This window comes from Moschus berezovskii, chromosome 1, assembly GCF_049115385.1.
Source record: "Moschus berezovskii isolate FMDL1 chromosome 1, NW_MosBer_1.0, whole genome shotgun sequence".
Classification (NCBI taxonomy): domain Eukaryota; kingdom Metazoa; phylum Chordata; class Mammalia; order Artiodactyla; family Moschidae; genus Moschus; species Moschus berezovskii.
The window spans coordinates 3,678,925-3,684,399 of NC_142460.1; the positions used below are offsets into that span (position 1 = coordinate 3,678,925).

The 5,475-nt window shown below is 47.3% G+C and overlaps 1 pseudogene; it reads right to left on the bottom strand.

Moving 5' to 3' along the window:
- Positions 1-4,012: 4,012 nt before the first annotated feature.
- On the bottom strand, positions 4,013-5,253 carry LOC129552362 (adiponectin receptor protein 1-like; annotated as a pseudogene).
- Positions 5,254-5,475: the final 222 nt, after the last annotated feature.

Here is a 5,475-nt window from a genome sequence, read left to right on the forward strand (position 1 = left end):
GAACATGAGTCTGAGTGAACTCCGGGAGTTGGTGATGGACAGGGAGGCCTGGCGTGCTGTGATTCATGGGGTCGCAAAGAGTCGGACACGACTGAGCGACTGAACTGACTGACTGACTGACACCGTGTTCATGGATTGGAAGAATATGTTAAAATGCCCATTCTACCAAGAAATCTACAGATTCAGTGCAATATCTATCAAAATACCAACGGTAATTTTCACAGAACTAAAATAATCCTAAAATTTGTATGGAAACATGAAAGACCCCAAACAGCCAAAACAATCTTGAGAAAGAACAAAGCTGGAAGAACCATGTGCCCTGATTTCAAGCTATACTACAAAGCTGCAGTAATCAAGAATATGATACCAGCACAAAAAGAGACACATAGATCAATGCAGCAGAACAGAGAGCCCAGAAACAAACCCATGCTTTTATGGGCAACTGAACTGAACTGAAGCTTTGACATAGGAGGCAAGAGTATGCCGTGAAGAAAAGATAGCCTCTTCTATAAATGGTGTTGGGAAAACTGGATAGCTACATGCAAAAGAATCAAATTGAAGCACCTTTTCTTACACTACATATAAACTCAAAATGGATTAAGGGGCTTCGCTGATAGCTCAGTTGGTAAAGAATCCTCCTGCAATGCAGGAGACCCCAGTTTGATTCCTGGGTTGGGAAGATCTGCTGGAGAAGGGATAGACTACCCACCAGTATGCTTGGGCTTCCCTTGTGGCTCAGCTGATAAAGAATCTGCTTGCAGTGCTGGAGACCTGGGTTTGATCCCTAGGTGGGAGAGATCCCCTGGAGAAGGGAAAGGCTACCCACTCCAGTATTCTGGCCTGGAGAATTCCATGGACTGTATAAATCCTGTGGATTAAAGACTTAAGTATAAGACCTGATGAGAGTGAAAGAGGAGAGTGAGAATGTTGGCTTGAAGCTCAACATTCAGAAAACAAAGATCATGGCATCTGGTCCCATCACTTCATGGGAAATAGATGGAAAAACAGTGGAAACAGTGTCAGACTTTATTTTTTGGGGCTCCAAAATCACTGCAGATTCTGATTGCAGCCAGGAAATTAAAAGACGCTTACTCCTTGGAAGGAAAGTTATGACCAACCTAGATAGCATATTAAAAAGCAGAGACATTACTTTGCCAACCAAGGTCCGTCTAGTCAAGGCTATGGTTTTTCCCGTGGTCATGTATAGATGTGAGAGTTGGACTGGGAAGAAAGCTGATCGCCGAAGAATTGATGCTTTTGAACTGTGGTGCTGGAGAAGACTCTTGAGAGTCCCTTGGACTGCAAGGAGATCCAACCAGTCCATTCTAAAGGATATCAATCCTGGGTGTTCATTGGAAGGACTGATGCTAAAGCTGAAACTCTAATACTTTGGCCACCTCATGCGACGAGTTGACTCACTGGAAAAGACTCTGATGCTGGGAAAGGTTGGGGGTGGGAGGAGAAGGGGATGACAGAGAATGAGATGGCTGGATGGCATCACTGTCTCTGTGGACATGAGTTTGAGTGAACTCCGGGAGTTGGTGATGAACTGGGAGGCCTGGCGTGCTGTGATTCATGGGGTTGCAAAGAGTCGGACACGACTGAGCGACTGAAATGAACTGATAAGACCTGAAAACAGAAAACTTCTACAAGAAAACATAGGCAGAATGCTCCTTGACATACGTCTTTAGAAGTATTTTTTTTATATATGTCTCCTCAGGCAAGGGTAGCAAAAGCAAAAAGAAACAAATGAGGTCACATAAAACTAAAAAATATTTGCACAGTGACGGAAACTGTCAACAAAATGAAAAGGCTGCCTACTGACTGGGAGAAGATATTTCCAAACAATATATACAGTAAGGGGTTAATATTCCAAAATATACAAAGACTTTATACAACTGAATAGCAAAAAAGCAAGCAACACAATTGAAAAGCAGGCAGAGGATCTGAATAGACATTTTTCCAATGAAGACATGCAAATGAACAAGAGACACGTGAAAAGATGCTCATCTCTGATCATCAGAGAAATGCAAATCAAAACCACAACCAGATCCCGCCTCACACCTGTCAGAATGCCTATCATAAAAAAGACAACAAGTATCAGTGTGGGCGAGAATGTGAAGAAAAGGGACCCTCTTACATGTTGATAGGGGTGTGAGTTTGTGCAAATGCTACAGAGAAGTGCATGGAGGCTCCTTTAAAAATTAGAATACGATCCAGGAATTCTACTCCTCGGTATTTATCTAAAGAAAAAGAATACTAATGCGAAAAGGTACATGCACCCTTGTGTTTATTGCAGCATTATTTACAATAGTCAAGTTATGGAAGCAACGCAGGTGGTCATCAACAGATGAATGGATAAAGAATGTGTGGTGTGTATGTGTGTGTTTGTGAAGGAATAAAAAAGAATGAAAACTTGCCATTTGCCACAGGATGGAAGGGCCTTGGGGAAATTTTGCTAAGTAAAATAAGGCAGACAGAGAAAAACAAATGTTGTTTGATTTTGCTTATATGTGGAATCTAAAAAACAAATGACCGAACATAACCAAACTGAAGCAGAGTTACAGATGCAGAGAACAAGCAGGTGGTTGCCAGAGCAGGGGAGGTGGGCAGAGGAGAGAAAGAGTTGAGGGCGATTAAGAGGTACACATTTCTGGTCGCAAAATAAATGAGTTGCAGTATGAAATGTAGGGGTTTCCCAAGGCAGCTCAGCAGTAAGCTATCTGCCTGCCAGTGCAGGAGACCCAGGTTTGATCTCTGGATCGGAAAGATCCCCTGAAGAAGGAAATGGCAACCCACTCCAATATTCTTGCCTGGGGAATCCCACAGACAGAGGAGCCTGGTGGGCTACAGTCCACGAGGTCGCAAAGAGTTGGACATGTCTGAGTGACTAAACAACAACAATGAAATGTAGGGCGTTGGGAATACAGTCAGTAACTACGTAGTATCTTCGTATGGTGACAGATTGTTAGACTTACCATGGTGATCAGTGTGAAATGTATAGAAACATCACACTATTTTGTGTTAACAGGAACTAACATGGTGCTGTAGGTCAACTGCATTTAAAAAACAGACAGGCTCGTAGGAAAAGTGATCAGGTTTGTGGTTCCCCAAGGTGGGCGGGGAAGGTGGATTGGATGAAGGTGGTCAAAGGTACAAACTTCCAGTTATAAGATGAATACGTATTAGAGACTTAATGTACAACTCGAGAAACACGTTAACCCTACTGTACATTATATAATGAAAGTTCTTAAGAATAAATCCTACGAGTTCTTATCACGAGGAAATTTGTTTTCTATTTCTTTTCTTTTTTGTCTTCTGTACTCTTTTATTATCATTACAGTCTTTGCATCAAGTTGCATAGCAGTTATAGCAGGTTTCTTTTTAAAGCTTAGTATTAAATATTAAGTATCTTTCCCCACTTTAATTTTACATTACTCTGCCAAGAAAAAAATTAAATCTCTAGTTATATGAAGCCTGGACACACTTCCATGATTAGCCAGGCTGTGTAAAAGTTGGTGGCTTTGTTCTTCCTACTTTGTGAGGGGGCCCAGGCCCTAGAAAGATGGGACCAGGTTATAACTGTTTTTGAAAAGTATGCTACAAAAATGGATGGCCCGTTATAAGCCAGGTTACATGTCAGGACAGAGGTGAGGGAGGGACAGTTTCTTCCAGAAACGGAATTTCTGAAGAGTCCCAGTCCATCGATTTTCCCCAGCATGGTGGGAGGAGGGGTCAGAGCTCACCGTGAGCTCCACAGCCCCATCTCTGGGAGGGGACAGCAAGGGGGCGGCCGGGGGCAGGGTGACCACGCCTGCCCTCCCCTACCTTTCTCGGGGAGGAAATGGAGATTTTCTTGCCCAGTGAGTGTGAAGTGGGCTGAAGCTTGGTCGGTACTGAATTCTCTAAGGTTTCTTCTAGAAACAGACAACTCAGACTCTTCCTCTCACTTCAGCAAAGAAGTTGTTTTAAAAGCGCTTGGTAAGTTCCTCCTGCACCCTTGGGGGGCGGCTCAGAGGAGAGAGTCATCAGCACAGCCCCCTCCCAGGCTGTATCAGAACTCCTGAAGGTTGGAGACACCGCAGAGGCAGATGAAGGCAGCTTCCACTACCAGGACATGGAAGATCTGAGGAGACTGGAAGTCTCTGTAGAATCTTCCAGGGAAGAAGCACTTGGGAATGCGTGCGGCATAGAGGCCGGCTCTGGCGATGTACATCAGAGCCATGAGGAAGAACCGGCCGCCTGGCCCACCACGGTGGCCCTGATGAGGTCCTCTGTGATGGTGGACTGCACGGTAGCCACGACACCACTCAAGCTAAGCCCCAGGAACTCTCCTGCTCTTGTCTGCCGGTGCTTAGGAGGGGTGAACCTGCCCCACTGTGCCACGATGAAGGCAGAGATGCCCAGAACACAGACGACGGATGTAGATGAGCCGTGGCTGTGGGGAGCAGCAGTTGGCGTAGTAGAGCCAGGGCCAAAGCTCCCTGTACTCAGTAGGGCTGCTGCTGCTGCTTCTAAGTCACTTCAGTCGTGTCCGACTCTGTGCGACCCCACAGATGGCAGCCCACCAAGCTCTGCCGTCCCTGGGATCCTCCAGGCAAGAACACTGGAGTGGGTTGCCATTTCCTTCTCCCTGCATAATCCAGTTCTGAGACAGTCCGAGAGACTTTCTCGGAATGACAGCAGACAGTGTGAAAGAGCCAGGAGAAGCTGAGGCAGAGCACCGCTCCCAGGAGCAGCATCCCAAACACCACCTTCTCCTGAACGGGGGGCATGAAGTACATGTTTGGTCCGAGCGTGGGCAGGAGTCCCAGAAAGAGAAACAGCACAAAACCAGGCAGGAGGATCCAGATGTCGCCAGTCTCCGTGTAGATGCAGAAGATGCTCTTGAAGCAGGCCCAGAAGGAGGGCACAGGTGGCCAGTGGCCGCGCAGCGGGTAGTTGCTGTCCTTCAGCCAGTCCGGGAGCACGTGGTATGGGATGACCCTCCAGCACCCCTCCCGGACCTCGCACACAAACTCCTCCTTCTCCTCCATGGCATGGCGGGCCTGCAGGGGCCTGCACCTCCTCCCCCTCCTCCTGAGGCCCTGGGTACGCCTGCTCCTCTTCAGCTTTGGTTGGGCTGCTGATTGCCCACGTGCCCTTCTTCTCTACAAGGGCTCCCAGCTCCACCAGCTCCACTGTGCCAGCTGCCCTGTTGCCGGCAGGAGCCCCGTTGCCCTGGGCCACCAAGGGTCCCTTGTGAGATGACATCTGTCTGGTACCTCAGAGCCCTCCGGCTTCAGCTTGGGGAAAGGGTGGGGTCTCTCAGCCCCAAGGGACAGAGAGCTCCCTGTGGTGGGAGACACACGCATGAAATTATGGTGTTCACTAAACTTAGTGTGATGATCATTTCATGGTCATAGAAGTCAGATCAGTCCGCTGCACCCCCTAAGCCGGACCATGTTGTGAACCTGGCTCTTGTTTCTTTGGAGA